Source organism: Macaca fascicularis, chromosome 20, assembly GCF_037993035.2.
Source record: "Macaca fascicularis isolate 582-1 chromosome 20, T2T-MFA8v1.1".
NCBI lineage: Eukaryota > Metazoa > Chordata > Mammalia > Primates > Cercopithecidae > Macaca > Macaca fascicularis.
In genome coordinates this window covers 64462398-64487543 of record NC_088394.1, presented here as the reverse complement: position 1 = coordinate 64487543, position 25146 = coordinate 64462398, and the positions used below count along the sequence as shown (strand labels likewise).

Here is a 25146-nt window from a genome sequence, read left to right as displayed (position 1 = left end):
ATTTCTCATGTCTATCATTTTCATTCCTGCTCCCAATTCTGAGCTGCCTCCCAGTCTTTGGCACTTTTTGATGCTGTCCCACTGCCCTAGCATCCCCAAGATATCACAGTCACTTCCTCTGGCTGCTACCCGGGCAAGGCAGAGAAGGTATTAGGAGCTCCACTTTACGGACTAAAACATCAAGGTTAATGCATGGGACTTGCTTGAGTGACCCAGCTTGTTCTACAAGGATGCTCTACATGGCTGCTGTTCCTCCACTGCTGGGTGTAGGCCTCATCTTTGATTGTTATCCATTATCACTTCCACCTGCCCAGTCTCAAGTCCTGTGGCAGCCCTGCTGGCCATCAGCTCATGCTCAGTCTCTCCTCCCTCCATCACCCTCCCATCCCTCACTCCCCAGCCTCCACCCACGCCTGCAGTGAGAGGGTGGGAGAGGCCCTAAGCAGGAATCAAGATGGGTAGGTGTTCATTTGGGCCCTGCAAGACCAGGTCTGTAGCCTGAACTATCGTGGTGACCTTGTAGGTGATGGTGGTTGTCCTCAGACACCAGAGAGTTGTCCTCAGATACCAGCTCTGGGCTCCTATCTAACCAGGCAGTGTGGCCGCCACACCTGGAGCTCCCCACTCCAACACTGCAACAGCACCCAGGTGCCAAGAGCCCAAGGAGTTTGTGCCCCCTCTATGGTCACTGGACTGAGGTGGTCCTGGCAGAAGAACAGGCCTGGGCCTGAGGCTGGGGGAGGGCACTGTGCTGACACTCCCCGAAGATCTCTCCTGACCCAGGCCTGCTTTGCCTGGAGGCTGCCCTCCCTCACGCCCACAGGGACATTCTGGTCGTAGAGGAGTGCAGCCACATGGCCTCTTCCTGCTGGCTCCTTAACTCTGGCCTCCTCTCTCACCAAGCTGTGGCCACCCCCACACTCCAACACTGGCAGCTGATGATGCCCGCCCCTCCCTGCTTAGGCAGAACCCACTGGCATCTGCTGTGAAGTCTGAGCGATTCCTGACCTCACTGTGCAGATGCCACAGCCCATCATTAGGAGTCTTCACTCTGCCCGAATTCACAGATGCAGGGTGCCTTAATACTGCAGGCATTCCTATTACTCTTTATTTTACCTAAATGACTTGTAACAGGAACATTGGGCCCTTCAGTTGGCCTACGATTTAAGTCCTTCTCTGTGTCTGGGAAACTTTTGAATTAAAAACAAACAAACCAAAAAACTCAGGGTGCTGGAGTATTTCCATCTGTGATGGTTGAGAAACAGATAAAATGACTCTCAGTCCAACTCTGCAAGAAAGTGAGGATTTATAGTCAGGAAGGCTCTGCGCTTACAGCTTTTTAATGAGCCTTAGGTGTCCAAAGTAGGGCTGATTTAAATCCAGTAGTATCTACTATGATTTTTAACCCCTTGGGTGGCCAGATTTAGCACATATAAATAGAGGACACTCCTAGCCCCACTGCCCAAATAGCCTGAGGCTGGGGGTGACAGTGCTGATGCCTGGCGGAATGGGGAGGAGATTCATGTGTGTTTGTGCCTGGACCTCAGAGTGGCATCCAAGATGACAACACCAACGATGTTCATGTTAGTGGGGCCACCCTAGTCTGTGGATGGCATGGCCCCTTGCCTCTGTCCTCACCTCCTCCCTCCCCCGGGAGCATCTGGGGTCTGAGCCCTGTGCTTCCTGACACCTGCAGGGTAACCACAGTTTGTGACACCAGCCCCAGCACCCACGGTGCACTCGTGTGTGCCGGGTGCTGGCTGCAGGTCCTCTGAGTACTGTCTTCAGTCCTCTTGTGGTGGAGTTGGGGGCAAGGAACTGCCCCACCAGGGCCTGCACTTGATTCTTACAGTCCTCAGGGTACAGGCAGGACTTGTCTCTGCCTCATTAGGGTCAGAGAGGCCACGGAGCTTGCCCACATGGGTGACTAACCTCAGCCTCCTCTCCCATGAGGTATAAAACCTCTGTCAGGTAGGTGACGGTCTGAGGGAGGGAGCTGGTGGCTCTTCCTACCTCCAGGACAGGATAATAACCAATCATCATGACCACGTACCAAGCACGTCTGAGTCGGACACTGGGACAGGATTTTGTGTGCAGTTTATCCTCATGACACCTTCACCTCGTGTTACTTAGGTACTGTTAAAACTCCCACTTCAGAGATGAAAAAAACGGAATCCTAGAGAGGAAACCTGACTTACCCAAATCCCCCCAACTCCAGCAGGCGTTAGAGCTGCTGCCCACAACACAGACCCAACCTGAGTCAGGCATGTAAGACTCACACTACTCTGCCATGACCACAGGTGTGTCCTGCTTACAGATATGCCCCTCCCCTGGGGGCTCCATGTCCAAGCTATGGCCCTCTTCCCTCACTGCACCCCCTCCCCGCATCCCCAACCTCTCAGGAAAGGCATTCTCTGCTGGGGCCAAAGTGAGCCCTCCGGGCAAGGTTTCAAGCAAGATGATGAAACACAAAAGAGCTTTAGAGCCGCAAAGGAATGAGCACTGAGTAACTGAGTACAAAAGGTGACCGAAAAGCAGCTGGGAAAATGCAGTGCCTGCCGGAATTCCACCCTTAAAGCCTGCTGGGAGAACAGATAGAGACAGTTCAGCATTGTCAGCGAGGGCTCTCCCCCGGCCACACACACACCCCAGTCACCTGCAGTGCAGGACCCTTGTGAGACCTAGGTGACCTAGGCAGAGCCTCTTGGTGTGCACTCCATAGCAGCAGGAGTAGGGGTGCAAAACAGATCCTTCTAAAACAAAGCCCACTTTGGGATTGTGCCCACTCATCCAACACTTCATAACTGCCCAGCTGCCACTGGGCAGGCCCACTGAGGTGTTCTCCATGGCGAAAAACTGGCAAGTTTGATTGTTGTCATCAAGAGCTCCAAAAAGTGCCCACTATTGCAAATGACATTTGCCGTTTTATGGACACCTTTCCCTTTTTTTTTTTTTTTTTTTTTTTTGAGGCGGAGTTTTGCTCTTCTCGCCCAGGCTGGAGTGCAGTGGCACAATCTCAGCCCACGGCAACCTCTGCCTCCCGGGTTCAAGCAATTCTCCTGCCTCAGTCTCCTGAGTAGCTGAGATTACAGGCACCCCAGATAATTTTTTGTATTACACCACACCCAGATAATTACACCACACCCAGATAAGTTTTTGTATTTTTAGTAGAGATGGGGTTTCACCATGTTGGCCAGACAGACCTCGGGTGATCTGCCCACCTCAGCCTTCCAAAGTGCTGGGATTACAGGTGTGAGCCACTACACTGGGCCCACCTTTCCTGTTTTTAGTTTGTGAGCTATTATCTTCCAACACTAGCAGTACTGGTGTCAGCTACCAGTACCAGGCAGAAACCTCAGGGATGCTGGGAATGTGTCTTTGCCCTCCTAGAGTTCTCAACCCAGGAGAGACAGAACCATGGTTGAGTTATTTAAGTGCAAAATGTACCAGGCACTGTCTGGGCAGACCAGAGAAATAGAACACAGCCTCTACCTAAGGATAGGCGACAGACTGCCAAATGCCTAGGTCTAGGTCCATGGCCTTGACCTTGGGAAATGATTCATTCAGCAATACGCTGATTGAATGGGAGCCATCCCAGAGTCACCCAGATCTTCGCGGGCATGTCTGTCAGCATTGCCCAGGCTTTGCTTCTCACCAAAAAAATTTCTAAATCAATCTTTTCTTTTCTAAATATTCTTAAAATATTTCCCCCATTTTCCCAGAAGTTGCCCCTGACTCTCTTACTTGTATAAATTCATGAATAATTAAATACCCGTGTGGGCAGAATATTCCTCACAGCTCAAAGGTAACAGTGGTCACATTAATTTCATAGGCAGCTTTATGTGTGGCTACAACAAATTTTACTAGCTTTTTCATTATCTTTCCACGAAATGAAGTTGAGAAAATAATTTTCCCTTTGCAGATTGAAGTTTTGTTTATGCAATTATCTTTTATTTAATAATAAAAATGTTTTAAAAATCCATGAATTGGCATACTTTGTTCATTTTAGTAGCTGGGGCTATGTAATGAATTATGTTTCCCTTTTTCCTTGGATTCTAGGAAGCGCAAAGATAAATTTGGAGCTTAGTCACAGAAGTAAGACAAGCCACTGGTGGTTAGAAAATTTGTATTCTTTTCTGCCTGGGTTCCAATTTCCTGTTTCTATCTTAATAAACTCTCCGTTATATCTTCTGTTGTAAGCTTCACCAATTCTTTTTTGGTAAGAGGGAAATAAATGAAGTTGATTTTTAAAAGAAAGTACTTTTTTAAACACTTCTTTTTCCTCTGCCAGTAGAAACTATTATTTTCACTGTTTTTTATAAGTAGGCAAACACATATTGCAATATTATCAATACCAGAACTTCACATTCAGCAAGTTAGAGTTCGCACACCAGCCCAAACAATAAGGCATAAGAAGTATTTAAGATCACAGGTTAAAAATACAACAATATGCTACACATTCTAAGAGGTGATAATAAAGATTTTAGAATAAAAATTTAAAACAATTTTTAAAAATACAACAAAAGGCTGCTGTAGTAGTTCACACCTGTAATCCCAGCACTTTGGGAGGCTGAAGCGGGAGGATCCTTTGAGGGCTGGAGTTTGAGACCAACTTGGCCAACATAGCAAAGACCCCGTCTCTTAAAAAAAAATAAAATTAAAAATACAACAATAGACTCGAAAGTCAAACATTAAAGTTGAATGTAATTTTGAATACCTACCAATCAGGAATTTTAAATTACATAAAACAAAAAAATACTCTTAAAATAGTATTTCAAAAGAGGTTACTGGTCATTTAATGTATTCTTTTCCAGGAAAGATAGCTTTAATTTATGCCTAAGAGCAGGGTTGTCTGCCCTTCCATGATGCTGTCTCAGACATGAATGTTATAAATTGACGGAGACAGTTCTCCTCGCCTACGTTTGGTTTTCCCTAAATGCCCTTAGCAACCTATGTATAAATCCATGCATCTTGCCAAGCTACACTTATGGTTAAGCAGTAATTATAGTGTGCCTGGACAGAGCCCTCAAATGTTCACCTCAAGCAAGACGAATCTCCCTTCAATATTCTCCTGATCAAGTTTCTGCCCTATTTCTGGCCCCCACGTCCCAATCTTACTGGGCAGGAATCTAAAGACCACATTAATGAGCAAACAGCCCAGAACAGCCATCCGATTTTACAAGACTCCCCCAGGCAAGCATTAAATCCTCTGTCCCTACTGCCCTACCCCCATGCCCTGATGTGCTGCTGAGAGTGGATTTTTCATTCCTGCCAGCTGATTGTGTTCAGCAAATGTTTGTAAATGTCTGTGGCTGTGTCTCCTCCACGCTACGGTGAGCTTCCGCCCCCTGAAACTGTGTTTTCTGAGTCTTTTGTGTCTCCTAATGGTGCCTGGAACATTTTGCACATGATAAAGAACTCAAATAAAATGAACAATAAGCGTCCCCAACCAGCTAGAGCTTTTACGAGCTCTCAGTGAAAACTCTGAACCACATCAGCGTCTGATAAAGGCAAACATCTGGAGATGCCAGTGGCAGATGCCCAATTATGCTGAGTCTGATGAATGGGCACGGAGTTATTTGGGGCTCAGCAGCAATCCTCAGCTGGACCTGTTGGTACTGAGGGCGACAGGCTTCCCTCTTTCCAGCCACCATCCTGGCCTTCAAAGGGCTGGGAACTTCTGCTCATCTACCACCAGCCCCAGCCATCCCAACCAACCACTGCCACAAGATCTGCTGCCCCATCCCCAAGGAAGAGGATGGCCAGGTTAAATTGATTTTTTCATTCACTTTTTTATTTCACAGAAATATCATATTTTCTACAAGAAAGTGTTAATTATACCACAGACACCATCAAATGGTACTAAGTGATAACTAAATGTTCAGAAGGTTGACATGTATATTATTTCAAGTAGCTTCATGATTTATTATCTAATTTAGATAAATGGCAAATAGTGATATCATAATAGCCCCCTTTTATTCTGGTTTATGCCTCATTGTCTCTGGGTATAGAATAAAATGAATCATCAAACAGCCCCACAGGAAAGACTGGCAGACTGGTTAAGAGCATAGGCTCTAGCATCAGACCCTTGGGGGTTCAACTCCCTGCCCTGCTATTGACCAAGGGCAAAAGTAGGCAGTACTAAGGGTGTCTCAGAGGGGACAAGGTTGATGATCAAGTGAGATAAACCACTTGACACTGTTCCGCATCAAGAATGTGCTCCACGTGTGTTAGCTGGAACTAAGTCTGGGGTTGAAGGCAGACTTAGTTGAAGGATTTCCACTCCAGGGCTCAGGCCCAGCTGAGAGGTGCATGCACCCATATCTGTCTCTGAATTGTACCCAGTGAGGATGGGGCTTCACTGTGAAGAGGCAGTAACTGTGGCATGCCATCCTGTGGCCAGGCGGGCATTTCTTCAGGGCCCAAGCTATGTTAACTTACATTTCTGAAAGAGGAAAAGGACTTTCAGACTGAGACTTTTACACCAAGAAGTCACCATTTTCATGAGTGTAGTTAGGCCCATGATGGGGGCAGAACACAAGGCCTCCCAGCCAAAGTTATTCTCTCTTTGTCTTTTTTTTTTTTTTTTTTTTTTTGAGACAGGGTCTTGCTCTGTCACCCAGGCTGGAGTGCAGGGGCACTATCATGGCTTCCTGCAGCCTCAACCCTTAGGGCTCAAGCAATCCTCCTACCTCAGCCTCCTGAGTAGCTGGGACCACAGGTGTGTGCCACCACATGGGCTAATTTTTGAGTATTTTGTAGAGATGGGGTTTTGCTATGTTGCCCAGGCTGGTCCAAACTGCTGGGATTATAGGTGTGAGCCACCACGTCCGGCCTGTGCATATCTCTTAGTGAAACCTGCCAAGGAAGCTGGCAAAGTAACGGAACCGTGTGGTCCAGGCCAGCAGGATGGAAGATACAGAGCAGTCATGAGTCCTGAGGCTGTGACCCCAAGTCCTCATCAAAACATCTGCCTTGGGGGAAGAAACTCTGCTGGTAGAATAGGTGTCTACAAGCAGTCCCAAAAGCTATAGGTCCTAGAGGGCAGATGCCACAAATGACAAGTCCCCAAAGTTAAAAACAAAAACAGCAGAAGAGGAAAAGTTCATTTTCCTCGAGTTACCAAATTCCCAGATAAGAGCCAGGTCCTACATCTGCTAGGCCCACAGGGCCGGGCAAGTGTGTACACATGTGCCTGGGGTTACAGAGAGAAAGTTCAGAACCGCCCCGTTTCTGCTGCTGCCAAGGACAAGTCTCCCACACAGTGTTCCAAGTCACTGGAGTAGATCTGTCAAGCACCAGGGGCTTTTCATTTCCAATTTGGATGGAAAGACTTCTTTTCTATGCTGTGTTCCTGTGTTTCAGCCTGTGTTTCAGGTTGTCCTGATGCCCCCAGCATCTATACAAAGATGACAGCCTCTCCGGTCTAGCACCTCAATGGCAGGCGGGCTGGGGGCACAGGTAACCCCTATTTCCTACCTGGTGAACCCCTGACAAGTCCCTTCAGACCTGCTTCTAAAGGTTGCTTGCCAGCCCGTCCTCAAGCCCCACCCCCTGCACACCCACTCTCAAAATTGCTAAGCTGAGGCCCATGGAGATTCCAGGAGAAAACAGAGCAGCTGGGTGTGGTGGCTCATGCCTGGGAGGCCAAGGCAAACAAGAATCCCTTGAGTCCAGGAGTTCAAGACCAGCCGGGCAACGCGATGAAACCCTGTCCCTACAAAAAATACAAAGGTTAGCCAGGCCGGGCGTGGAGGCTCACGCCTATAATCCCAGCACTTTGGGAGGCTGAGGTGGGCAGATCACTTGAGGTTGGGAGTTCAAGACCAGCCTGACCAACATGGAGAAACCCCATCTCTACTAAAATACAAAATTAGCCGGGCATGGTGGCGCATGCCTGTAATCTCAGCTACTCAGGAGTCTGAGACAGGAGAATCGCTTGAACCCGGAAGGTGGAGGTTGTGGTGAGCTGACATCGTGCCATTGCACTCCAGCCTGGGCAACAAGAGTGAAACTCCGTCTCAAAAAAAAAAGGTTAGCCGGGCGTGATGGTGTGCACAGAGTAGTCCCAGCTACTCAGGAGGCTGAGGTGGGAGGATTGCTTGAGCCCAAGAGGCAGAGGCTGCAGTGAGCCATGATGGTACCACTGCAGAGAATGAGACCCTGTCAAAAAAAAAAAAAAAAAAAGAAAAAAAGAAAACAGAGAAACAATGGCAGGTTGTCATCCTGCCCAGCATCCCAGCTGCACCTCAGCCTCCCTGGGACCTGGTGTTCCTGCAAAAGAAAGTGCATGGGACTTCTGACAGCTGGCCCCTCTGACTCCTGTGTGTGTGGTCACCCCTCTAGTCACAGGCACTCAGTAAGTGCTGTCACACAAGAGTGGGGAGCTGTTCCCCTTCATTATGGAATATTTGTCAGGGTATCCTTCAAGGCATGAGGCCCAGCCCTGGTTTTTAAATGAGCTGGGGTAAAATTATTGTGCAAACAATCAAACCTCAGCAAATCCATTCTAATTCATTTCATTTAAAACTTTTGTTTTCCATAAAGGATTAGGCTAGGAAAGAATTTAATCACATCAAATCCACTTCTAAAATGGTTACAGATCCCGGGATCAAGAGTAATGATTACAAAAAAAGAATAAAAATCCCTGGATATAGAGAACTCATGTTTGGTACTGAATTGGTCAAACCAGCCTTCCTGACGTCAAGAAGTAGCCTTTTTCCGGGACTAGGAAAACTGTATTTGTTGTTTTCAGTCATGAATGAAGGCAGAAATAGAGGTGAGGCCAGGTCAGCTCACTTCTCTCTTTACGCAAAGGTCAGTTCTGACCTGTAACAAATTTGTATTGGCATCTACTCTGAGCCTGGCACTGTTCTGGGTGTCACAGATCCAACAGTGAACACAACAGACAGAATCCCTGTCCTCAGGGAGCTCGTGTTTCAGTGGAAGAAGAAAGACAACATAGAAATGCATAATGAGTTAAGTGGTGATGTTTTGGAAAGAAAAATGAAGCAGGGAAGGGAATAGAGGGGAGGGTGACAGGAGGCATTATTTGTCCGAGATGGTCAGAGAAAGCTATCCCAAGGGGGTGATGTTTGAAACAGGGACCTGAACAAAGTGTAGGAGGGAGCCACATCACATCTAAAATCAGAGCTGTAGGAACAAAGGCCCTGGGGCCAGAGGGAGCATGACACTCTGTGCTGCACCCTGACACAGTGTCTACAAATCCATTCTACATACTCCAGAGGCAAGACTAGCTCATCATCATTATAGAAACAAAGCCTCCCCTCCAGCAAGTCAGCAGAGCACATCTCAGGCCCAACAAGCCCTTCTCAGCATCTTCCTGGAAGTCTCCTAACTCAGCATACACTGGTTTTCCAGGGGAATGACATTCCAGTTGGAGGCTGCATTCCTAAGAATTCCTAACTATTGAATGCATTCCAGCATCCAATCAGGAAAGGCACTGACCTGCCGTCACCTTGAACACTCAGGCATAGCACTCCCCATGCTATATAGCCAATCACTACCGAACAGACCGCTGGAAGGAGTCACCACGCCCTCCACCACCAGCATAAATGTACCCACTGACCTCACGTGGGCCCTGCTCTGTGGGGCTGCTACAGCTTGTGCAAGATGAAAAGCCACACTGAGTTGAGTCATGACTCTGGCTTATTGCTTGTCCTCAGATTATGACGAATATGCACACAGAATCAATCCCTGCCTCCTGGCCCTCAGCACCCAGCTGCAGCCCCCTTCCTAGGGTGGTATGTCACATGTCACATACCATCTCCATTTTATAGAGGAGAGAAATGGAGGCCTGCAGAGGTGAGGTGCTGTATCACTCAGGGTTCAATCAGGGAGGCAGAATACTACAAGTATAATGGAATCAGAGATTTATTCTAAGAATTAGACCTTATTAATTGGAGGAAGAGTCAGGGAAATGACGGTCTAAAAGGGAGAGAGACGTGACTCAGAGGAAGGTCACTAGCCAGCCGTGGCGTGGGTGAAGGAGAGTCAGCGCTTGCAGGGAGGTCCTGCTAAGGAAGGCTGGGTAGGATTCTGTAGCACCTTGTTGCCTTTTTGTGGCTACCGCCTCTTTGAGTTTTCAGAGAATTGGCTGGTGTGGGCCTGGGGTCGCTATTGGTCATCTAGGCTGGCAGACGGGAAAGAGAGCTGAACACAAAGCCATGACAAGTGAGGATAAACTGGAAGCTGCTGTCCTCTTAGCCATTTGGCATGTTGGCCTTGCTGGGATTCTAAAGATCTGAGAGGAAGGCATTTATAAGGTCCTAGGTGCTTTAAGAAGGCTTCCAGGCCAGGCGCGGTGGCTCACGCCTGTAATCCCAGCACCTTGGGAGGCCGAGGCTGGTGGCTCACGAGGTCGGGAGATCGAGACCATCCTGGCTAACACGGTGAAACCCCATCTCTACTAAAAATACAAAAAAAACTAGCCGGGCGTGGTGGCGGGTGCCTGTAGTCCCAGCTACTCGGGAGGCTGAGGCAGGAGAATGGTGTGAACCCAGGAGGCGGAGCTTGCAGTGAGCCGAGATCCCGCCACTGCACTCCAGCCTGGGCGACAGAGCGAGACTCTGTCTCAAAAAAAAAAAAAAAAAAAGAAGGCTTCCAGAAAACTGGTATGACAGCCTGCCTTGTACCTATGAAATTCTCCTGTCCTGGCCAGCACACTGCCCTGAAACTTCCCCTTGCAATAAGAAGACTGAAGTTCCTGGCACCAGGCTACTGGTGTGGGGATCTCAGACAATTACCATTTAGGCGAGGCCAGGATCAGGGAGATTCTTGGACAGATGCCCTATCCCACCTCCACCCTGACTCTAAAGCATGCTCCAAAGACAGGGCCCTGTCTTCAAACTCACCCCCCATAACATCCCACTTACCCCCCAGCCCCTGCTGCCTCCTATACGCCATCACCCCCAATTCCACTTCCAGCCCCAACTGCCCAAACTCAAGTATTGCATTTTCTACTCCCTCCTGGATATCACCACTGAGCCGGGCAGCAAAAACCTGAAAAATTGGCTCAGAAAACCACCACTGCCAGTGACATCAGGTCCAAATGTGTCAGCTACATGTTGAAGTGCTCCCTGCAACAGGATATGGCATGCCGCTCCCCTCAGCCCGTTCTTCCGTCAGGTGGACTGGGACAGAAAAAGGGTGAGACCCAGGGATGCTGTGAAAAATGCCCAGACTTTGGAGCATGACAAATCGGAGCTCAAGTCCCAGTTCTGACACTCACTGATGCTGGCCTGGGTAGTTCATTCAAGACTCTGTACTTCTGTTTCACTGTCTGAGTTCTGAGGCCAGCACCTCACAGAGGGTGGCACTGGCAGTACTCTGAAGGCGATGGGTGGGAGTCAGGAGAAAAAAGTTCAATCCAGTGTAAAACTAACAGATCCAATCACAAGCATCCAATAATCTGATTATTATTTGGCCTCTGTGATCCCACAAACCACCACTTAGAAGAGAAATCCTCTCTCACTCAGAGCTGGCCAGAAGTTGCCATGTACCTGAACCCAGTTACACTCCTCAGCCACAGACGGGGCTGGTATGGCCAGCCCTGCACACTGGGTGATTGCCCAGGTTTGGTTTTGAACAGAGCAGTGTTCCAGGTGTCTAGGCACCTTTGTCGGTGCTTGAGAGGCACAACCATGGTAGATCAAGACTGCAGGGACTCATGGCCAGTCTGAAAGATGCCCCCATCTGTGTGTGGGACATACAAGTCTGCGTACTTATAGCATATAGTACTAAAAAAGTTCATCTCTTCCATTTAATTTTTAGAAAACTGTCAGAAAGTGCAAGTTGAGGATTCTTGTCTGAATCTAATCCAACCACTACTGTAGTCTAACCCATGGGCCAGCTTCTGTCCCTTGATAAATGTGACTTAGAACAACCATATTGAATTAGGAGCTGATTATATCTGATTTGCCCTGTAACAGGGTTAGGTCCATTTCCTGGGATGTAGCAGAAGGGCCTGATGGTCACCAGGCTAATCCATAATTATCGTTTAAAATTACAGACCAAATGGGTCATGCTGGCAAGGTCAGGGGGACACCCTAGCAGAGCTGGGCTGGACTTTCCAGCACCTCCACAAAGCCCTTGACCCTTACCCAGGACCACATCACCCCTGACACGTATTTGAGGTGGTTCCTTCTAGAGAGGCCACTTGGCAGAGGCAGGAGGTGGGACTAGGAGGTTCTGTGGCAGGGTGGATTGAGAAGAGCACTGGTTTTAGAGTCAGACAGACCTGGGTTCAAATCCCAGCTCCTCCACTGTGATCTTGGTAGCATGCTTTACCCCTCTAGGCCTCAGTTTCCTCATCTGTAAAATGGTGACTACAATAGTAGCTACCCTGCTATGGCGTAGAGTGGAGAGGTGTGGTGACATCCACATTGGTGCCTGGGGAGGCATGAGGCTATGGAGAGAAGTTGGGCCCAGGCCAACTTGGCCTTAGCCCTGAGACAAGGCAGGGCTTTGGGTTTATCGTGGATGTCACTGATGTACTGTGTTTATAACAAGGGGCTCCTTTCTGGACATGGTCACTACAAAGCAAAGTCCATACCTGGCCACTGGTGCAGTCTTCCAAATGAAGAGGACAAGGCAACCTGGCAGTCTAGGCAAGCAGCAGCTGATTGGGTTCTAAGTCATCCAGGAAGAATGGCCAGTGGGGGGTCTGACCACCATTCTTCCTTCCTCCCCACCCACCCGCCCCTACATTGTATCAGCTGCCTCTAGGGAGCCTGGGCCTCAAGGCTCCTTCTTTGTGGGTGTCTACAAGATGGGATGGATGGCACTTGGCTCTTAAAGGGGACCCCACAGCCCTAGAAGGGGTTCCTACTTCCCTCCATTCCAGGCAGCAGATGCACTGGGGGCGTGGGGACAGCAGAGTTTTTCTCTTTACATCCAAGGCCTGTGGGACCAGGGGCTGACACTCATAAATGAAGGATAGTGGTGAGTGGACATGCTATGGGGCACCAGACCATGGGGCAGTGGGGTAAGATGGTGGCTCCTCCTTCTCACCTCCTGACCTTCACCTTGAACCCAGAACAGGAGCCAGGTAATAGGAGAAGCCAGAAGTCCCCATGTGGGGAAAATGGGGCCTCACTGCACAGCCTAGCCAGTCTTGATTTTGAATCCTGAAGTGACCTCCCCTCAAGCCCACCCAGAGGGACATTTTCTGGCTTCAGCATTTGAATGAGAGTCTGAGAACCCAGAGGTATAGGCAGAGGCTGGGCGGGCCTGAGGAGGCCAGGAGGATTTGCTCTCTTTGTTCAGAGCCAACAACTACAGGCTCAGTGTTTTTAAACATTTGAATCAACAGAGAGACTGTTTATCACTATTTTAAATAAGAAATGTAATTAGAGGTTAGTGAGCCCCCAGAGCTCCTGGCCACAATGTCAAAGGCTTCCTTGACCCGGAGTGGGGAACAGAATGAAAAGTGACCACAGACACACTCCGCTTCGGCGTGCTCTGCCACAAATCCCGCCTGATGGGTGCTCCCACCAAGGCCCATAAGAGATTCTGTGGCTAATGGAATGGCATTTCACATAGGTCCACGTTTTTCTCATTCCTAGGTGGCTTTTCTTTCTAAACTTGGGAACATGGAGATTCTATTTTAAAAGCATGAATTACTGTCCAATTTTAATGTAACTAATGCCAACCAAAAACCAACTTTGAACTGAGGAAAGGAAACAAAAGCAATTTATGGGATAATTTTGTGTTCACATCCCTCAAGATTACTTGAGAACACTTGTCTGATGCATTTATTTCTGGTCAAGAAAAGTGAATAGCCAGCTTTTTGGTGGTTTCTGGAGAACAAGGTGAAGGTTGGCCACATCAGCCTGGAAGACTCCAGCTCGGCCACCTCAGGCCAGGATCCTCCTCGGGGCTCAAAGAGGTAGTGTCAGGAGGGTAAAAATAGCGCGAGGGATTCGGCACCAGCTTTCTGACACATGGTTTTCTCATCCCAGGGACTGCCACGTAGGGCCCTCCTTTTCCAGCTATTCTAAGTGAAAAAGAAAAAAGTCAGATTATTTGAGAACGAAATAAAAACAGTGCTATATTTTAACCACCTTTTCTGTGATCTGCCTCTTCTCCCAAGTGCTCTTTTTGGCTCTTCTTTCCTCACCAAGCCAAAAATGGGATGAGCCCCAAGCTTCTGTCCTTGACCCTCTTTTTCCCTCCGCCTGTTCTCCCTGAGAACAACATCCACAGCTGCAGCTCCAGCAGGGGCCCAGGTGGTCACAGCCCTAGCACGTTCCGGACGCCCACCCACCTCTTGGACTCCCTTCCTCCCTGACGAAGCCCCAACATCCCAGAACTAGATTCTGCATCTCCCTCTGAAAGGCTGCCTTTGGGGCATATTCCTCCCTATGGTTGTCATCCCCTGGCCTTGCCTGTCTGCAGGAGGCCAGGACTGTTTGACATGTGACCCAGGTCTCAGGCCCTCTAGAGGCCACCTCTGGGGTGGTGCCAGGAGCAATGGGGGCTCACTGTAGGAGGCCCTAAGACGAAGCACTGCCACCAGGGGAGGGGGGAAGGCTTCCTGAAGAGACCCCCCCCGCAAAAGGCAAGAAGATGAGGAGGAGCTAACCAGACGAGGCGTGGAATTCCAGTTTGGGGAAAGGCCCTGCTGGAGAGAGACTGGGACCAAGGAGGAAAGAGGATAGCTCTGAGGACAAGCTTGGCAAGAAGTGTGACAGGAGAGGAGGCAGGCGTGGGGCATGGATTTTATCCTGGGGGCCATGAAAGAGTTCTCAGCTGGGAGGGTGCCCAGATATGTACCTAGAAAGATCACTCTGGCTTCTGTATGGAGAACAAATGGAGGGCACGAGGCTGAAGGACACTAGGGAGAGACAATGGGCTTGACCGGGTGTTCCCCATCATCCCTCAGCCCCAGAGCAGAACACTACCTGGTTCCTGCTGGGTTTGTACCTCCCAATCCCCGCCAGTTTTCTGACCATTCAGATGTCCAGGACAACAGCTGATGGATGAATTCACACTCAAGTGTTAAGAACAAATCGTGGCAGCATCCACCTTGAATCCCTCTGGGACAGAGGAGGAGGCAGGTAAGAGGGGAAGGCGGCGGCTAGCAAGACTTCCCAACCCCTGGGGTGTTCCTCCCTTACCTATGGGTGCTCCTGTCTATTAGAGAGCCCCATTGGTCAAAATGCTAACCAGGATGGGGTCATAGATAAGTCTTGCTCACAGAATCTGTGCCACCCTCTAGCTGTGTGACTGAGCAAGTCACTTATGCCCCTCCGAGCCTGTTTTCATCTCTGAGTACGGGATCGATAAGACCTACCCCCCCCCAGGCTGCTTAGGGGGTGAAACAAGACATTGTGCATGGAATGCTCTGAACACAGTGCCTGGCACACAGTGGGTGCCCCAAAACATTTTTGATATAATCATATTGATGAAGATGATGATTCCAGTAAGCTATAGGCACTCACGACATACACATGAGTTCACACAGTTTTTAGATTTCAAGTCTCCATGTTGCATTTTCGTTTTGTTTTCTTTTGTTTTATGAGAAAGTAGCCTCATTGAGGCACTAATTCAAACAATTGGGAGTAGCTCTCACAGCTCCTGCTGTGCCCCCTGGTGTGTACAAAGGGAATCGAAGCTTCTGGTGATGGACATGCCCGCCTGGCTAGAAATCACTTTATTGATTCCACCAAGGTTCCCGGAAGGCTTCTATCAGGGACTGGGCCCTGTGCTTGGAGCTGAGGGGGCTCTAGGCTGCCTGGAGTACAAAGCCCTGGGGTGTGAGACTGAGGGGAGGGGGTTGGAAGCTTTAAAGCTGAGCCTTGGAGGAGCTGGACCACCAGGGTGTTCCAGACACAGGGTACAGCATGTGCAAAGGCATGGAGGCGTGAAAGAGCATGGTATGTTCCAGGAACAGTGAACGCTAGAGGTCAGGGCCATCAGATCAAATCAGTAGGAGAAAGGGAGGGGCACAAATGAGGCTGGGGAGGGTGGGGCCTGGTCACTGGGGGCCCTCAAGCCAGGCCGGGTAGAAGGATTGATCCTGGGGGTAGAGGGAGATCTGGAGATGCTCGACAAGGGCAGAATGAGCTCAGAGCTGCTGGTGGTAGGGATCACGGACTTCAGCCCGATTGGGAGGGAAGGGGCTCAATGCAGGCAAGACAGGAGGAGGCCCTGGTGGAGATGACAGCCAGGGAAAGGTTGGGAGTAGGGACTAGAAATGGACTCAGGAACTAGGAGTAATTGGCCTTGACTCTGGACAGGACACTTGGGGCTGAGGGAGGGGCCAAGGACAGAGTAGACAACTAGGAGCTGCACCCGCTGAGGCTGGAAGGGCAGGGCTGGGCTGCCCAGGCTAGGCACACTGAGCTGAGGCACCCATGAGACAGGACTCTGCTCCCTGCCTTCCCTCAACCACTTTCAGTCTGTTTGTCTCTCTTCTTTAACTGCCACAATAGGAAACCAAAGTCTTTTTCATTGTTTGATATATTCCTCATTTTTAATTTAAAAAAAAGAGTTAGTGAAATGTTTTCTATTTCCTTCTCAACAGAAAAGCAACATTACCTATATACATAGTCTCTCATATATAGGAATGTCTAGATTTTACTTTTCCCTTGATGTATTTTTTTAAGACAGTTTAGACACTGGGATGAAATTTAGAGCTGTCTGTCACCTTGGTGCTCAGCTAGCTGCCACTCAGGGTCACCCCCTAAGTGGGCCCAGACTAGGGCAGCCACAGGCCTGAGCTCACCTGCCCCATCTCAGGCTCATTGCTCAATGACTTGAGGTAAACTGGGACATGACAGCTATGGGACTCACCTATGGGACTGAGATCTTCCCTCAAAGCCAGAGGGCACACTTTAAACCCTGGAGATGATGACATTTTGATAAAGTTTAAAAAACTATTTAACTTTGCAAGACAAACAGCTAATAAAATAGAATCTTTTTTGGTAACCACCCATACACCAATCAATCTGTCACTCGAAAAACTAGTTCCCAAGAAGTGTGAAATGAGGCCACTCTCGAGTTCTGTGGGAACAGAGAGCCCCTGAAAAGCCTTCCTCTCGACCAGATTACAGTTGCCACCCAACACAAGGAAAATCTCTGATTCTGAGCACAGGAAATACACAGCTAATGAGTAGCTCAATCAATACTGAGTTTTGGAAGGTGAACCATGAGGTTAGGGGTCACTGTTACAGTGTTTATGTGCCCCCAGCCCACATATGACCTATAATCCTGCCTCTTTTTTTTTTTTTTTTTTTCCTTTTCAATTCCGTCCCCCTTGGGAAAGATATATATAAGCATTTCCCACCCCAGGGGGGGCTAGCCAAGGGAGTGATGCCATGGGGGCCTCTTCTGCACTGCAGCCATTCAAGCAAGAATTTAAAACAAAGGGTCATTCAACACCACCAACAAAAATCAATAGGACAAGCCTCAGTCATAAAACACATCTCTGTGCCCACCTGAGGCCACCATTGGAATGAGACTTCACTTCACTCACTCTCTCTGTATCTCTAGCTCTGCCTGATTGCCTCTTGTTTTTTGTTTTCCCTTAGCTCTAATTCCCTATTTAAACAAACAAACAAACAAACAAAGTCTCATACTGTGCATAGGATACAGTTTAAGCTATCTTAAATATTTTGGGGAACAAGAGAAAATGAATTAATTAATCAGAACCTGCCCAAAGCAGCTGTGACTGAAGAATTCTGAATCCTGCTGTACTAAGAAGGAAAGCAGAGTTACAAGTGCTAAATGACGAGCAGCAGTGTCTGCATGCAGTAGGCACCCAATAAATGTCAATTAATTTGTTTTTTAAATGATGGAATCTGAAGGAACAAAGGAGATGAACTGGATTATAACTACTTTGAAAGAAATAAATGACAACAACAACAAAATACTAACAGAAACAGATCAGAAAAAACAATAGCCTTAATTCCATGGTGAAAATGATAAAAGAATTGGAAAACACCTGGAAGTAGTAATTGGCATTAACAGAAACAAATAGAACAAAGAAATTAGTTATGTTGAGGATAAGGTAAGACATGAAACCTAAAATGTAGACAAAGAAAACAGAGGAGCAAATAACTGATTTGGAAAATGGAAAAATTGTATCACAGCCCTAAAGTAGTCCTAGAAAAGAGAGATGAATGGATGAGGAACACATAAAGGAGACATCAGGAAAGAAATAATATAAGTTTCCAGAAATGAAAAAACAGCTCAGCCTAGAACTAAAGAAAACACACTGTGCCTTTCAAGTTCAACTCTGAGGGAAAGAAATAAGCATTTGCTAGTTTAAATTTTGCATTATAAATTATCCAATAAGCTGAAGTGAGAGGAGATATGTTCTTCTGATATTGTGTAAGAATGACAGGAGAACTGACATCACAAATATTGAAGACAAAATGAGCCTCAAAAAAATGTGCAATTCTAACTGCACAAGTAGATTCTAACCACATCAGTTATGCTCCTAAACAAGACTTGTTCTCTACAAGTAGGGGAAAACAAAGTCATGTAAAAATTGGGGAAAGTTGTGCACAACTGTACTTTTTTAAAGCAAAGGAGAATATCTGATTTTTACAAAAATATAAAAGACAAAATCTATCTTACATAACAAGAAATTAGAATTAGAATGGACCAATTGAAGAAGAAAGAAAGAGTAAGTGATCTGATAAAATGTAGTCACTCCCAAGAGTCCACCTACACACGAATAATTCTCAAACCTGCTCCAATCTGGACCTCAACTCTGAGTTCTGGGTCTGAATATCCCACTTCTGTCTGGATATGTCTATGCAAATGTCATTCAACACCACAAACCCTGCCTTCACTCATTCACCCACCCCCACTGCCAGCAAACAACTTCACTAGCCATACAGTTACCTGAACCAGGAGACCTCTGAATAAATTCCTGGTTCATTTTCCTTTTTGTTTTTTTTGTTTTTGTTTTTTTTGTTTATTTGAGACACAGTCTCACGCTCCATCGCCCAGGCTGGAGTGCAGTGGTGCCATCTCAGCTCACTGCAACCTTGACCTCCTGGGTTCAAGCAATTCCCCTGGCTTTGCCTCCCGAATAGCTGGGACTACAGGGTCATACCACCACACCCAGCTAATTTCTATATTTTTACTAGAGATGGGGTTTTACCATGTTGGCCACGGTGGTCTTGAACTCCTGACCTCAAGTGATCTGCCTGCCTCGGCCTCCCAAAGTTCTGGGATTATAAGCATGAGCCACCATGCCCAGCCTCCTGGTCCATTTTCATGTTACCCAGGTACCCCTTGGTCCCCATCCATTTGTATAAGTCTGCTTGGGCTACCATAACAAAATATCACAGACTGGGTGGGTTAAACAACTGAAATTTAATTTCTTACAGGTTAGAGGCTAGAAATCTGAGTTCAATGTTCTGGTTGATTCAGTTTCTGGTAAGGGCTCTCTTCTGGGCTTGTAGACAGCCGCCTTCTCACTAAGTCCACATATGGCTTTTCCTTGGTTCATGTGAGCACTTTGGCATCTCTCTTTTTTTTTTTTTTTTTTTTCCAGACAGCGTCTCATTCTGTCACACAATCTGAGCTCACTGCAACCTCCGCCTCCCATGTTCAAGTGTGCCTCAGCCTCCCAAGTAACTGGGACTACAGGCGCACACCACCATACCCAGCTAATTTTTGTCTTTTTAGTAGAGACAGGGTTTCGTATGTTGGCCAGGCTGGTCTCTAACTCTTGGCCTCAAGTGATCCTCCTACCTTGGCCTCCCAAAGTGCTAGGATTACAGGTGTGAGCCACCGCACCTGGCCTGGCATCTCTTCTTATAAGAACACTAATCTTATCAGATCAGGGGCCCATCCTTATGACCACTTTAAAACTTAATTACAAATACTCCTCAACTTATCATGGGGTTACATCCCTATATACCCATCTTTTGTTGAAAATACAGTTCCTTGAAAATACATTTAATACACCTAAACTAGAAAACATTATAGCTTAACCTAGCCTATATTAAACATGTTCAAAACACTCACATTAGCTTACGGTTGGGCAAAATCATCCAACAAAGTCTATTTTATAATAATAACTAACATTTTATAATAAAAAATTAAAATAATAAAAAGAAAAGGTCAAAATTCAAAGTACAATTTCTATGGAATGTCTCTTACTTTTGCACCATTGAAAAGTTGAAATATCTTGGCCAGGCACAGTGGCTTATGCTTGTAATCCCAGCACTCTGGAAGGCCAAGGTGGGCAGATCACCTGAGGTCAGAAGTTTGAGTCCAGCCTGGACCACATGGTGAAACCCTGTCTCTACTAAAAATACAAAAACTAGCTGGATGTGGTGGTGGGCACCTGTAATCTCAGCTACTTGGGAGGCTAAGGCATGAGAATCACTTGAATCTGGGAGGTGGAGGTTGCAGTGAGCCAAGATGGCACCACTGCACTCCAGTATGGGTAACAGAGTGAGACTCTGTCTCAAAAAAGAAAAAAGGAAAAGTAGAAAATTCTTAAGTCACACCATCGTAAGTCAGAGACCATCTATACTTCCTTAAAGCCTCCATCTGCAAATGCAGCCATGCAGTGGGTTTAGGGCTTCAACATATAAATTTGTTGGGGACACAAACATTCAGTCCATAACACCATTCTATCCTCTTAGATGTCCCCCAGATATGTGACCCTTCTCTCTTCCCACTGCCTTGGCCCTTCCATCTCCCTGCTTTGCCTACTGCACTGGCCTTCCTGCTTGTCTCCCCTCCTGCCTACCCCATGCTCCCTGCAGAATTATCTTTCCAAATGGATAACTGATCACTGAATGCTTACAAAGAGTCGTCACCAATATCATCTCATCTAATTCTCCCAACAGCCTTGCAAAGTAGTAGAAACCCAAGGCTCACAGAGACTAAGCGAAGGCCCAGTGTTGCCCAGGGCCAGGTTTGAACCTAGATGGGTCTCTGAAGTGCACAGTCTTTCCAAGTGTGTCTCTCACCTTTGTAATCCAAACTTCTGAAAGGGTGTCAGGTCCACAATATACATAACAATTAATGACTGGCAGATGAATGGGCTTCATATGTAATCATAACTTCAACTTCATCTTCTTCAGTATTTATAGGCAAGTTGATCTCCCTACTGAGTCCAACTAACAGATCCAGGCCCTCTGTTTTGCTGCTTCTTTGAGGGAAATGAGGGGTTAACATTTTGTTAATCAAAATGAAAATGTGTACTTCTCCTGTTAAAGACAGCTCCCTCATGTGACTTCAATTATTTACTAGCAGATTTATTTGCACCGTTAAAGGCAGACCTTTTTCAAGCATAAAATGACAAACTACTGCTTTGTGTTAATTCCCCATTAGCTTATGTCCTAATCTTTGTTCACTGAGGTGGGGGCACTGTCCCACTCACTGGAAGATCAAGTTGAACAAACCAGGTGAGACACTCCCCACCCTAGAGTGTTACTCGGAGACCTAGGAGGTTTGAAGGGCAGCTCCTCTCACCAACCATCCCTAGCAGCTACTCTGGGATACTTCTACACCTCTCCCCCAGGGTCTCACCCAAATGTAGACAGGATGCCTGACCATACCTGTTCAACCATGCCACCCCCCTTGCCTTGGTGTTGGCGTCAGAGGTGTTTGAACCAGGGCAACTCCATCTTGAATAGGTGCTGGGTAAAATGAGGCTGAGACATACTGGGCTGCATTCCCAGAAGGTTAGGAATTCTTATTCTTTGTTTATTTTGAGACAGGGTCTCACTTTGTCACCCATGCTGGAGTGCACTGGCGCCATCACAGCTCACTGCAGCCTCGAACTCCTGGGCTCCAGCGATCTTCCCACTTCAGCAGTGCAAGTAGCTGGGACTACGGGCACACACCACCACACTCAGCTAGTTTTTGTATATTTTTTAGAAACAGAGTTGCACCGTGTTGCCCGGGCTGGTCTCAAACTCCTGAGCTCAAGAGATCTGTCTGCCTAAGCCTCCAAAGTGCTGTGATTATAGTGTCAGCCACCACATCCAGCCTAGGTTAGGCATTCTTAGTCACCGGATGAGATAGGTCAGCACAAGATACAGGTCACAAAGACTCTGCTGATAAAACAGGATGCAGTAAAGAAGCTAGCCAAAACCTGCCAAAAGCAAGATTGTGACCAAAACCACCTCTGGTTGTCCTCACTGCTCATTATATGCTAATTCTAGTGCATTAGTATGGCAAAAGAGACTCCCACCAGCGCCATGACAGTTTACAAATGCCAGGGCAATGTTCCAGAAGTCATACTTGGTTTTATATGGTCTAAAAAGGAGAGGGGCCGGGCGCGGTGGCTCAAACCTGTAATCCCAGCACTTTGGGAGGCCGAGGCGGGTGGATCACGAGGTCAGGAGATCGAGACCATCCTGGCTAACATGGTGAAACCCCGTCTCTACTAAAAATACAAAAAACTAGCCGGGCGTGGTGGTGGGCGCCTGTAGTCCCAGCTACTCGGAGGCTGAGGCAGGAGAATGGCGTAAAACCCGGGAGGCGGAGCTTGCAGTGAGCTGAGATCCGGCCACTGCACTCCAGCCTGGGTGACACAGCGAGACTCCGTCTCAAAAAAAATAAATAAATAAAAAGGAGAGGAACCCTCAGTTTCAGGAACTGCCCACCCCTTTCCTGGAAGAGTCATAAATAATCCACCCCTCGTTTAACACACTATCAAGAAATAACCACAAAAATAGCCAACCAGCACCCTCAGGGCTGCTCTGTGAAGCAGCCATTCTTTTGTTTCTTCTCTAATGAACTTGCTTTCACTTTACTATGTGGACTCACCCTGAACTCTTTCCTGTGCCAGGTCCCAGAGCCCTTTCTTGAGGTCTGGATCAGGACCCTCTTCCCATAACACTGGGGGCTTAAAAGTAACCCCTTCACTAGGGTTCAATCAAGATTTTTCCCCAAGGTGAGCAGCTGCTCTTCACCCTCACTCACGCCAAACTTCAACTGTAGCATGAGGCTGGGAGGCCCCAGGTCTGTATGAGGTCTGACACTGACAGTCAGATGGAAGGCTGTGTGACTTTGGGTACATTACTAAACCTCTAGGCTCCAGCCTCATCAAAGGTACCTGGCCCCAGTATCACCATGTGGGTAAATAAATCAACCTCCTAGGTGCCAGGCGCTTTGCAAACATTATTTCTGGACCTATAAAGTCAGTGTTATCCTCATTTTAAGAAGGCAGAAACTGAGGCTTGGAGAGAGGCCCTGGGGAACAGGTCCATCCATCTCCACAGCCGGTTCTGCTACAGAGGAGAGGTGGAAGTATCCAGGAACCTGACCAAGCTCAGTGCATCTAGGGACATCTCCCTTGGAGCTGCACATCCATCGGGGTCACCCCAGGTGCTGGTCTGCGGTCTTGGGGCCTGTGGGCTTGAGGCCTCCTGGTGGACAGGCAGGCAGGCAGGCGCGTGCTTGGGACCACTGCTGGCTCCAGACACTGCCTTGCTGTGCTAGGTAAACGGCCCACTTTCCACACCCACCCTCTAGGCCCTCCCTGCTCTGCTCCCACTGCCTATTTAAACCAGAGGCCTGACTCGGCCCAGGCACAAGCCAGCTGCCGGAGCCAGGAGAGCAGCACTGCAGGCCCTGCTCAGCCGGGGTGAAAGGTTCTTCTGTTTCACCATTTCCTACCGGTGCGTTTTGAATGATGATGCTGAGCAGGTTTGGAGCAGGAGCTGATTCTGCTTACCTGGGAGTATATTGAGATGGGTAGCTGGCTAAGGGAGGCTCTGATTGAATTTTTCCCATTTCTAATCCCTACCTTGATGTGATCTTATTTTCAAAGAGGGAAAAAGTCCGTGGTTCGTGAAAGGATAGGGGGAGAGCATATTTCAAAACAAGGCCTGGCTCAGAATATCAATGATCTGACGTGTTTCTCTTTTCTTTGAGAAAAGAGAAGGGCCTATAATTTCAAGGTTGTCGAGATTCCATTTCCCCTCAGGAACCCCTCCCTAAATAGTCAGTTCTTGTTATTTAATTCTATTTTGAAAAAAACATGCAGGGAGTTTTCAGAAGAGTTGGTAGGGCATGGGAGGTGGGGTGGAGAGTGGGGAGGGGCTGTGCAGCTGTGCAGCTGGTGGGGGACAGTTTGGGAAATGTCGGAGGCCAAAGATCCTGCTTGACAAACTTCTCACTCAGGGATGAGAGGTGAGCTCCTCCCCACTTAGAGAGAGGGCAGTGGGGGCTGGGAGTCACACAGGCCCAAATGGCTAGGAGTGGCCTGCCTCCTTTATGTCTAATGCCAGATGCTTGCAAGCCTGTGACCTGGGTCAGGTCAGTCCAGCAAGAGGGTGAAGGACAGAGGTGCATGCAGGTTGTCAGCCAACTGTGAGTAAAGAGGCAGGAGTCCCAGGGACAGAGGACAGACTGGGACAGCAGGTCAGCCTCCGCTTCCCAGCAGGCTGGACTCCCCAGGCTATGGGTGGGGAGGGATCCTGCCAGGTACTTGGCTCTGAAGGCAAAAGCCAGGGTGTCCACATGAACATAAGATCTCCTGGGGAAGCCAGGTCACCACATGCAGAGCGTAGACCTGGGGGGCTCTGGCTTCCTTCTTCCCACTCTGATCTGGCACCAAATGCCGGTGCTCATTTGGTCCTGGCCATGGCCATCCAAGATCTTGTAGTGGCCCCTAATGTTACAGAGGAGGGAGCCTCTGGGGCTCAGAGGTTAAACGACTTGCCCAAGACCAATGGCCTAGACCAGAACCGGGTCTCATTGGAGCCAGAGGCTTTTCTGCGCAAATTCCTAGTCAGAAGGGAGCCAACTGTTTGCCGTGGAGGAGACGCTCCTGCCAGCACTGCTGCAACATCTTCGGCTAGGGGACAGAGAATGGACGGGGCCTCGGCTTTCAGATTCTTCTGAAACACTCAGTTTGGGTGATTTGCAAAATAAGTATACATAAGGGATGGGGTGTGAAGAGTAATGGGTCACCCTACTCTGGATGGAGGGGTGGTAAGAGGGCTTTGGGCCGGGCCATGGGACTGGCTTAAGAAGGTGGAGCACACAAGGACAGCCCTGGCTGCACTAGGCGTTGGGCCGGGGGTGCTGAACTTGAAAGTAGAGACTGGGCCTGAGAAGCGGCAGGCCCTGGAGCCAAGGATTCGGCAGGTTAGTAGGAATGAGGCCTAGAACTGGGCCAGGGCTCAGGGAGCT

The 25146-nt window shown here is 48.2% G+C and overlaps 1 protein-coding gene across 2 annotated transcripts in view; it reads left to right on the top strand.

Annotated features, from left to right (window-relative positions):
• SMPD3 (sphingomyelin phosphodiesterase 3) overlaps positions 1 to 25146 on the top strand; it is a 91785-nt gene that overhangs the window by 37202 nt on the left and 29437 nt on the right. The window lies entirely within an intron of this gene.